This window comes from Ovis aries, chromosome 10, assembly GCF_016772045.2.
Source record: "Ovis aries strain OAR_USU_Benz2616 breed Rambouillet chromosome 10, ARS-UI_Ramb_v3.0, whole genome shotgun sequence".
Lineage (NCBI taxonomy): Eukaryota > Metazoa > Chordata > Mammalia > Artiodactyla > Bovidae > Ovis > Ovis aries.
This window is the reverse complement of record NC_056063.1, coordinates 15,043,832-15,055,092: the sequence shown is the minus strand read 5'-3', so window position 1 is coordinate 15,055,092 and position 11,261 is coordinate 15,043,832.

The following is an 11,261-nucleotide window of genomic DNA, read 5'->3' as shown; positions in this document are numbered from 1 at the left end:
TTTTACTCCCTGCTGGAGACTTTGGGATTCCAGAGGGAGAATTCTAAGGCACAACAGGTGACAATGTAATAGCGTCATAGGGACAATGCATTTAGTGAGAATTGGCTTCATTGCCTTGAAAAATCAAACAAAACTGCCATTTTATCTTGTTTTTCAAGAATTCTTACCCAAAGTTAGCCTTTTAATGTTTAGACTAATTTGGAGGAAGGAGTGGATGAGAGCTCTTAAAACAGCCTGGTGTATGTGAGCAATGGTAAGCACTGTCCTCATAAAGTCAGTGTGGGGACCACAGGCCTGGGAGCTCAAGAGAAAGGTAAAAAGGAAAGCTAGTCCTATAGGCTTGTCTAGGGTCCCTGGGCCTCTCCTCTGGCACCTGCTGCCATCAGCAACTCCGTCTCCTTCTCAGCAAAAGCACATCTTACTGGCTTATGCTGTGCTTACTTGTATCCCACTCTTCGCGACGCCATGGACGGTAACCCACCAGCTCTTCTGTAACTGGGATTTTTCAGGCAAGAATACTGGAGTGGGTTGCCATTTCCTCCTCCAGGGGATTTTTTGCAACCCAGAGATCCAACTCTGTGTCTTCTGCGTTGGCAGGCAGATTCTTTACCTGCTGAGCCATCAGGGAAGCCCAGCTTAGAGGCTTGGTCATATGTAAAGCTTGACTAAGAAGGCACCATCAGCCAGTCCCGGACCATCAGGTGCTGGTAGTCAACAGGCCATCCACTTGCAATTGGATATTGTCTCCCTGTTTCAAACCCGGCCCAAGTCTGTGATCCCCTCCACCTCAAAAATTGTATGATTCCATTTTAAAAACTACGTTTTATGTTCTCTAAAATTGACTCTCCCCTCTCAATTCACCATCTGTCATTCTCCTGGTTTCTGGACTGTAACACCAACTTGGACTCGTGGAAGAGATGTTATTGTTAAGAGATGGTAAGAGATGTTATTTAGCTGTGATTTGGTATCAAATCCTCAAACCCCATCTTCCACATCAAACCCCATCTTCCGCATCACCTCTCTTTGAGGTTCTTGAGAGAGAAAAATGCCAAGAAGATAAGCCCAGATGGGGCTCCAAAGTGGAGGCTTGGCCTGTGATACAGGCGAACTGTCATATATTTGTTTGTCTTCATTCTTTCCAAAAATTCCTACCAGCGCCTGGAATATGTTGGGCATCGGGGAGAGAACCGTGGACAGAGTCCCTGCCCTGGTGGAGCCAATGTCCTGGCAGGGGAATCAGAAAAGAAACGAATAAACCAATGTATAGATACCAATGGGCTTCCCCAGTGTCTCAGTGGTAAAGAGTCTTCCTGCAGTGCAGAAGATGAAAGAGATGCAGGTTCGATCCCCGGGTCAGGAAGATCTCCTGGAGGAGGGCATGGCAACCCTCTCCTGTATTCTTGCCTGGAGAATCCCATAGACAGGAAACCTGGCAGGCTATCGTCCATGAGGTCGCAAAGAGTTGGACACGACTGAAGTGACTGAGCATGCATGCACGCATAGATCTCAGCATAAAAAATGGTGGTAATGGAGAATAGAGATTCTCCATAAATCTAGCTAAGGTGTGTGCCAGGCTGTGTGTGTGTGTGTGTGTGTGTGTGTGTGCGCGTGCAAATGGGAGCATCACTTTAGTGGTATCAGTGAGGGCTATTTGAGAAGAGAGCTGAGTGGATTTGAGCCAAGGAAATACTAAGGGAAAACTTCTGCCCTCCAGTCCACACCAAATCTTGGCCACCATTTTAAAACTAATAGACTCAAGGATTTTAAAAATTGTTTTTAATTGTGGTAATACATATATAACTCAAAATGTTATATATAACTCTCTTAACCATTTTTAAGTGTCCAGTTCAGTGGTATTAAGTATATTCACGGTTGTGCAACCATCCCCACTATCCATCTCGAGTGCTTTCCATCTTGCAAAACTGAAACTCTATATCCATTAATCAATGCTCTGTTTTCTCCTGCCCTCCAGCCCCTGAGAAACACCGCTCTACTTTCTGTCTCTAGGAATCTGACAATTCTAGGTACCTCATTTAACTGACTTCCCTGGTGGCTCAGTGGTAAAGAATCTGCCTGCACTGCAGGAGACCAGAGTTTGATCTCTGGGTTGGGAAGATCCCCTGGAGAGGGGAATGGCAACCCACTCCAGTATTCTTGCCTGGGAAATCTCATGGACACAGTCCAGGGGATCACAAAGAGTAGGACTTGACTGAGCGACTAATACTTTCACTTTCCTCAGGCAGCAGGAGATCACTGGGCAGCATCTAGGAAGAGGGGATGTATTAGAGGGGATGTATTTCCCCTCTTCCTAGAGAGAACCCTATCCCTGGTGAGAGAACACAAGGGCTGCCTGGCCCGCAGGAGGAGGACAGGGTGCAACCCAGGGCAGGACTGAGGGCAAGATGCTGGGGGAGTGGCTGGAGGAGCATGCAGAGGCAATGCTGTGAAATTCCCGAAAGCCAGGGCAGAGAATGCATCATCTTGTAAGAGAGCAGAAATTGCTGCTCCTTTGAGAGAGAGACAGAGACCAAGGCATAAGGAGACAGCCTGGCATCCACTGGGGATGCGGTGTCAAGGAGAGCTTCCTAGGGAAAAGCCCAAGATTCAAGGCTATTTTCAAGGCTGGTCCTCCGAGGCCTGCACCCGGCCTCCCTCTGCAGTAACGCCGCCGAGCAGCCAGGCCATGCACCGGCTTCCTCCAGTCTCTGTTACCATGGGCAACAGAACCCAAGCGGAGTTATTACATCAGCGACTTTTCCCTTCCTTGTCTCCCTGGGAGCCCCGCCAGGTTGGATAGCAGCAGGAACCTTTTCCAACACCAATAAATGTTGATCTCAGGTAATAGCGCTGATATTAGAAAACAGGGCGAGACTCCTTGCGGGTTTTGAGTGAAAGGTTTTGATTGAAAGGAGTGGGAGCCAAGCCCGGTCCTTTCAGGGCTGAGGCCCAGGCCCAATCTGGGGACCCAGAGTTGTAGAGATGGCTCTGGAAATACAGGTTTGGTGACTTCTGACAGCAAGTGCCCTTAATTCACGGTGGAGTCTTTCTGCTTCTCTGCCATCCTTTCCCTATTCGCAGTATTTGCTCTAAAATAGAAACACCCAACTAGCATCTCCTGCCCTAAAGGCAGGGAATAAATAAAGTGCTTTCCTGTTGTGCAAAGAGCTCACATTTTCCCACATGCAGACCATGGATCAATGTCATCAACCTTTCTCACTTCTTTCATTTTCCCAAATCACATTTCAGAAGAGAGCAACAATGCCAGTTTTGTGGATGTATGTCTAATATGTAGATACTTTCTGGGTTACCCTCATCAGTTCAGTTCAGTTGCTCAGTCGTGTCCAACTCTTTGCGACCCCATGGACCGCAGCATGCCAGGCTTCCCTGTCCATCACCAACTCCCAGAGCTTCGTGTCACCCTTGTAGTGGATGCCATTGTATTCCGGCAGCCACCTGGCATTCTCAGGAGGAAAATTAGATGATGCGTCCAGCCGCTGAGTGAAAGGAAGGGCATGGAGAATGCCCAAGGTGACTGTGTACCCTGGAGCCTTCAGGAGCCCATGCGACTAGCAGGGGGTGGCAGCCCCCAACCCACCCCGGTCTCTGCTCTTCCTGGGTTCCCAAGACACATTGCCCTGGTCCATGGGACTAAGAAAGCTTCTTTTGTGTGTGTCTTGCTCCCTGACAATCCTATTCACACCTTGGCACCAAAAATGTATCTTTATTTTACTCTCACTTGTTCCCTGCCAAACCCCAGCTTATCCAGTCTGAAGATGGTTTATCCAAACAACACTAGTCAGAAGAAAAACAGGGGAAAAAATTAAGCCCCTTTCTCAGGTCTTGTGTGTGTTAGTTGCTCAGTCGTGTCTGACTCTTTGTGACCCTATGGACTGCAGCCCACCAGGCTCCTCGGTCCATGGGATTCTCCAGGCAAGGATACTGGAGTGGGTTGCCATTCCCTTCTCCAGATCTTCCTGACCCAGGGGTTGAACCCGGGTCTCCTGTACTGCAGGCAGATTTTTTACCGTTTGAGCCACCAGGAAAGCCTGCACAAATTTCTACCATCCCTCCTTGGAAACATACCCCTGCGGGATGTGGTTCTGAGAGTGGAGATTGAGTGTGTGGAAGGGGGTCATGTTCGAGCCCCTGTGACCTAGCCCAGGCACCACAGATGTGGAGATATTGTGCAAATGATAAAGTGACTCACTAAACTGTCAGGAAAGTCCTTTCCTCCCTTCCTTTCCTCCTCCCTCCCTTCCCTCTTCCCTTCCTCCCTCTTTCCCTTCCTCCTCCCCTCCCTCCATCTCCCCCCCATCCCCAGCCATTCTCTGTCTGTTTGGAATTTCCAGTGCTGTGGGAACTGATTGCGTGTCCTGTCTCCATTCTGACATATTAGGAGGTTTGAAGATAACAAGCATGATGAGAACAAAACAAGCAGTAAGTCAACCTCTTCACAGGTGCCATCGGAGAAGGCGAGGGCGCCCCACTCCAGTACTCTTGCCTGGAAAATCCCATGGACAGAGGAGCCTTGTAGGCTGCGGTCCATGGGGTCGCGAAGAGTCGGACACGATTGAGTGACTTCCCTTTTGCTTTTTACTTTCATGCATTGCAGAAGGAAATGGCAACCCACTGCAGTGTTCTTGCCTGGAGAATCCCAGGGATGGGGGAGCCTGGTGGGCTGCCATCTATGGGGTCACACAGAGTCGGACACGACTGAAGTGACTTAGCAGCAGCAGCAGCATAGGGCAGAAGAAATTTAGAATCTTGCCTAAAACTCCAGGAATTACTATGAGCAACAGTAGTAATAGAGGAAACAGGGGCAAAGACAATACCATATACATTTTGAGTTCTTTCTTCAACAGCCTGGATAGATTGTGTTGACCCATTCCACGCCTCCCCTTCTGGGCATTCTTGCTGCTGGAGCATGTTGTTCTAAGATAGGGCCCCAGCAGAGGTAGGATTTTGAAAACGTAGCAACGTTTCTCTGTATAGTCCCCACCTGTCCTGAGTAGCAATTACTCTTATATTATTATATGATTGCCAACAATAATTACATATAATCGTATATGTATATATAATTATATATATAATTTGTATAGCATTCTACAGTTTTTTCAAAGCAGTGTCACATACATCATATCATTTGCTTCCCACAACAGCCCTGTGATGTGGGAGGGGAGGAGATCTTCAAATGGATGAAGGAGGAAATCAAACCAGAGAACAAAGTGATAAACAGAAGCCAGGAACTCGGGGGCCTGATTTCTGGACCTGGGCTCTTTCAGTTCTGCCTTCTACAGCTCCAGCCTCGCTGAAACTATGCCCTCACCAAGAAGCTATTGTTTGCTGACTTATTTAGTCATTCATTTCATGAACATATCTGTTGTTTAGTTGCTGAGTTGTGTCTGACTCTTTGCGACCCCTTGGACTGTAGCCCGCCAGGCTCCTCTGGCCATGGGATTCTCCAGGCAGGAATACTGGAGTGGTTTACTATTCCCCTCTCCAGGGGATCTTCCCAACCCAAGGATCTAACTCACATCTCCTACATCTCCTGCACTGCAGGCAGATTCTTTACCACTGAACCACCAGGGAATCCCCTCATGAACATATATGCTCCGTCAGTGGGTTGCCATTTCCTTCTCCATCATGAACATGTATATTGAGCAACAAATTGTCAATACAATTTTTTTTTGTATTGAAAATCAAAACAAAATCAGCCATTCCTGTGGAGCAGAATCAGGTGGTGGGTGAGGTCAGTGCAGTGGTGAAGAGTGCAGATGCAGGGCGGCCTGCTTGGGTCTGCAGTCCAGGTCATCTGTTTACTTGCAGCGTGACTTCTGGCAAGTGTTTCAAACCTTCTGGTCTGTTTCTTCATGGGTACAGTTCAGTTCAGTTGCACAGTCATGTCCGACTCTTGGCGACAGCTTGGACTGCAGCACGCCAGGCTTCCCTGTCCCTCACCAACTCCCAGAGCTTGCTCAAACTCATGTCCATTGAGTCAGTGATGCCATCCAGCCATCTCATCCTCTGTCGTCCCCTTCTCCTCCTGCTTTCAATCTTTCCCAGCATCAGGGTCTTTTCTAATGAGTCAGTTCTTTGCATCAGGGGGCCGAAGTATTGAAGTTTCAGCTTCAGCGTCAGTCCTTCCAATGAATACTCAGGACTGATTTCCTTTAGGATTGGCTGGCTTGATCTCCTGGTAGTCCAAGGGACTCTCAAGAATCTCCTCCAACACCGCAGTTCAAAAGCATCAGTTCTTTGGTGCTCAACTTTCTTTATGGTCCAACTCTCACATCCATACGTGACTATTGGAAAAACCATAGCCTTAACTAGACGGACCTTTGTCGGCAAAGTATTGTCTCTGCTTTTGAATATGCTATCTAGGTTGGTCATAGCTTTTCTTTCAAGGAGCAAGTGTCTTTTAATTTCATGGTTGCAGTCACCATCTGCAGTGATTTTGGAGCCCAAAGAAATAAAATCTGTCACTGTTTCCATTGTTTCTCCATGTATTTGTCATGAAGTGATGGGACCAGATGCCATGATCTCAGTTTTTGGAGTATCGAGTTTTAAGCCATATTTTTCACTTGGTGGGTAAGACAGGGGTAATTATAGCTTTTACCCAAGGGGCATTTTGTGAGGCTTCAAACAGCAGATACTCATAGATACCAGAATAGGACCTGGCCCACAGTAAGCCATATGTGTTGGTCATGAGTCTAACCTACCTTATGGGGAGACTGAAATAACACAGCGACAACAAACGTGTGTGCAAGACTATGAAATGCTTAATAATGCGTCATGGCGAAAGGGAAAAGCAAATATCGTATATATATGGAGTCTAGGAAAGTGGTACTGATGGACCTATTTGAAGGGCAGGAATAAAGACACAGACATAGAGAATGGGCTGTGGACAGAGCGGGAGTTGGGGGAAGGGAGAGGAGGGTGGGAGGAACTGAGAGGGCAGCAGGGAAACACACACACAGCACCATATGTGAAACAGATAGCGGACGGGAAGTGGCTGCAGAGCGCAGGGAGCTCAGCGGCGTACTCTCTGACAGCCTGGGGGGGTGATGGGCTGGGGGTTGGTGGGAGGTTCAGCACGGAGGGGACATGTGCGTACTTACGGCTGATTCTTGTGGTTGTGTGGCAGAAGCCAGCACAACATTGCGAAACAATGATCCTCCAATTAAAAATTGAAAAAAAAAAGAAAAACAGAGAATGCTTTTCAGCAAATTTGGGGTGATTACTCCAAATGCTTATTTCTTTCTGGATCTTTCTTCTTTTTTTTTTTTTCAGATTTTATTTATTGATTTATTTTTAACGGAGTGGGGTCTTCATGCAGGCTTTCTCTAGTTGCAGAGAGCAGGGGCTATTCTCTAGTTGGGGTAGTTTTGGCCGGCAGGCTTAGTTACCCCAAGGCATGTGGAATCTTCCTGGACAAGGGAGCAGATTCTTTACCACTGGACCAGCAGGGAAATCCTGGACTTTCTTCTTAGTAGTAACATATTTTGTCTCCGCCATAGTTGACCTCCATCTTGCTCCCATCAAGAAGTAATGGATGGGTTATAAACATAGGACCAACCAATGTTTGTAGTTTTGTTTTATGAATTTATTTTTTGACCATGTCAAGCAGCCTGTGGGATCTTAGTTCCCTGACCAGGTATCCAACCTGAATCCCCTGCATTGGAAGCAAGGAGTCTTAACCACTGGACCATGATGAGGGAAGTCCCCAGGGCCAATTTTTAAGCCATTCATTTGGAACTCTCTTCCGGAGCTCTATGCAGCTCTGCTCAGGTCTCTTTGTTCTCCTAATGCAATATTTAAAGTTTGTATCTGCCACAGTGAGATAAACTAGAAGTCTCTGTGTACAGGCTTCTATCTTGGGGACTTTCGAGATGTCGAAACATAGTCTGTGTCTCTGTTTTGAACATTCAAGGCTGAGAATCTCCAGTTACTTCTCAGAAACAGCTTGACTCCCTGGCTCCATCTTAAATTTGGCTTTGCCTTCAAGGTCTCACCCTATCACTCCAACTCTCCAATCATACCTTGGCACTGATAGAATTAATATCCTTTCTGCTCATCCTGAGAGAGCCCTCAGAGCTCTGCCAAGGCAGATCAATTGCCTATATTACTTTTATTATTTAAATTCTAAATTCCTTCTTCGGAGAATCTGCCTCCTGTCATAAGCAACAAGCTTGTGGATATGCAAAACCTTCCAACATAATCCAGTGTTCCAGGGGATGAGGGCTTGTGTACCACAATCTGAGATTTGTTGTTGTTCAGTTGCTGAGTGGTGTCTGACTCTTTAATACCCCATGGACTGTAGCCCTCCAGGCTCCTCTGTCCACTGTCTCCTGAAGTTTGCTCATATTCATGTCCATTGCGCCAGTGATGCTATCTAACCATCCCATCCTCTGCTGCCCCATTCTACTTTTTGCCTTAAATCTTTCCAAGCCTCAGGATCTTTTCCAGTGAGTTGGCTGTTTGCACCAGGTGGCCGAATGATGGGAGCTTCTGCTTCAGCTTTAGCATCAGTCCTTCCAATGAATATTCAGAGTTGATTTCCTTTAGGATTGACTGGTTTGATTTCCTTGCAGTCCAGGGAATTCCCGAGTTTTCTCCAGCACCACAAATCGAAAGCATCAGTTCTTCGACACTCAGCCTTCTTTATGGTCCAACTCTCACATCTGTACATGACAATCTGAGAACTGCCACTCAAGAGCAGGGCTTGGTAAGACTCACTGGCTTGTTAAATAAAGTTTTATTGAAACAAAGCCTGTCCATTCATGTATGTGTTACCTATGGCTGCTTCCAAGCTGCAAATGTGTAGCTGAGTAGTCTCAAGGCTGTATGGCCCACAAAGACTAAAATATTTGCTCTCTGGCCTCTGCCGAGAAAGTCTGCTGACCCCCAGGGAGGAAGGCGGACCCACAGGTGGCAGATGGAAGCCTGAGGACTGGATGATTTTCAAAGAAAGGAGCTGAGACTTACTGCTCTATCTTCACAATTTGCAGCTGAAACCTGATGATGAGTTGTGAATGATAAAGGAGATCACTCAAATGATATTTTGCCTCCAAAGCAAATGTGATCCAGAGTGGAGTAACTGCAGGCTGCTAGGACGCTCTTGTGTCTGGAAGGAATGAGAACTCTCTTCCAGCCCTGTGCAGCCCACATGTCTCTCTGTGTGCTTTCTTCCCGTCTGAAGCTGTGAGCACACTCTGTGCATGGCCTTCCCAGAAACAGTGTTTGATCTGTCATGATGCCCTGGGAGGTGAGAATCTGGAAAAAGCCCTTTGCATTTCCACTGCAGATGGCTTCCCTCTTACAGAGCTTTTGAGGGTCAAGTCGTAAGCACTCTGCGCCCCTGTCTGTGTTCTTCTTAACGACAGAGATGCGCAGGACCTGGAGCTAAATAAGACACAGTCTTAGAGTCGCTGAGCTCTGCAAAGGGTCCCAGATGCTTCCAATGTGAGAGGAGGGAGGCGTTCTCATGCATCAAAGTTGATGCCATGTTAGGTTTGGGAATATTGCTTCTGAGTCCCCATTTGATTTAATTAAACTAAGTCTGCTGGTGAATTGTTTCCCAAAGGCTAAATGAGTAGATGGGCAGCATTACAATCATATGGATATTGTTTTAAAAATACCCCATCCCCCCCCCAAGCCCACCCCACAATAACTGTGTTGCATAGCAAGTGAATGCTGACAAGCAGGATCTGGTGTTTATGCCCCAATGTGTCAGTGGATTCAGGGGGTGCCAGTTCTCTCTCTGTAGGATCTGTACCATAAATCTCCAGAGAAGAGCTGCTTAATGTGCTCCTGGAGGTACTGCTTGGGGGTGACCGAGATGAGAGGTCAGGTTCTCATCAGGATTCAGGGTTCTGACTTTCTCACCTCACAAGCCCTGCTCCTCTGTTTCCCGTGAAGGGCTTGATTTTCTCCTGAAGAGTAATGTTTTTCACACTGTGGGTTGCAATCTACTCATGGTTTATAACGTCCTTTTAAGAGGGTGCAACCAGCTTCTTAAAACAAAGGACTAGATAAAAACCAGAGTGCATCATATGTGTTAAGGATAAGAGTTGTTCCGTGATAATTGCTCTAGTAGGTGTGTTGCATACCCAGTTGCCATGTGTTTCTTTTTTTCTGCTATTTTACTTATTTTGGCTGCACTGGGTCTTCACTTCAGTGAGCAGGCTTTCTCTAGTTTTGATATGAGGGCTTCTCTTGCTGCAGGAGCAGGGATTCTAGAATGTGAGGGCTCAGTAGTTGCTTCGTGGGCTTAGTTGCCCCGTGGCATGTGGGATCTTAGTTCCCAAACCTTGATCGAACCTGCATCTTCTACATTGGAAACTGGTGGATTCTTAATCACTGGGCCACCAGGGAGGTCCCTACCATGGGTCATGGCAAAAAAATGTTTATAAATCTCCCTTGTACAGCCATGACCCTACCTTAGCTCTGGTCTCGAGTAGAGGGCTCATGTAAGAAGTCACCAGGGAGGGCAGATTGTCAAATACAAGAACTTCTGGGAGGTTCCCTGGAAACTGACAGAAAGCCAATTGCATAGCCCGGGGAGATAACTCCACCACAGGAAGTTTTACGGATGGCAGACGACTCAGCCCGCCACACCTGTCACCTGGCGACAGCTGGGTTTACCTAGAGCCCAGTCTGGCCAAATTTCAGTTTCCATTTCCTTGAAATGGGGATAATCACCCTATTGATTATTATTGTTGTGGGAAAGACCAAATGAGGCGGGGAAAAGACTCTTTCCAGTAAAGGATAAACCTCAAAGCTCAGAACCGGCCACGGATTTCACGATGGTCTGATGGGTGTGCTTTTGTTGGCATTAAGGCGGGGAGGAGGAAGCCTCTTAGATCAAGTCTAGGCCCCATGGGAATCAGAGAGGGTGTAAATGGGAGCACAGACCAGGGAACCCTTACAACAGGGCCCTGGCCTTCGGCCGGCTTCTTGGCAGGCAGCCATGGGGTCTGATCTCACACTGATCTTAGTCACCAAGAAGAGGGTGGCCAGACAGAGCCCAGATAATGAAGGGGCCAGCTAGCAGAGCACCTACCAAGCACAGCCCTCAAGTGGTGGAGAATGTCTTTTTCCAGCTCTGGAGGGGCTTAGGGTGGGGGTGGAGGTGGGCACAAGATTGGTAGCCTGTCCCTGCAGCAGCTAATTTCAGAACAGCCCTGACACCCTCTCCTCAGTGGGAAACAAAGAGGAAGGAGGGGAACTCGGAAGATGGGAGAAAAGAAAGCTTTCAAGAA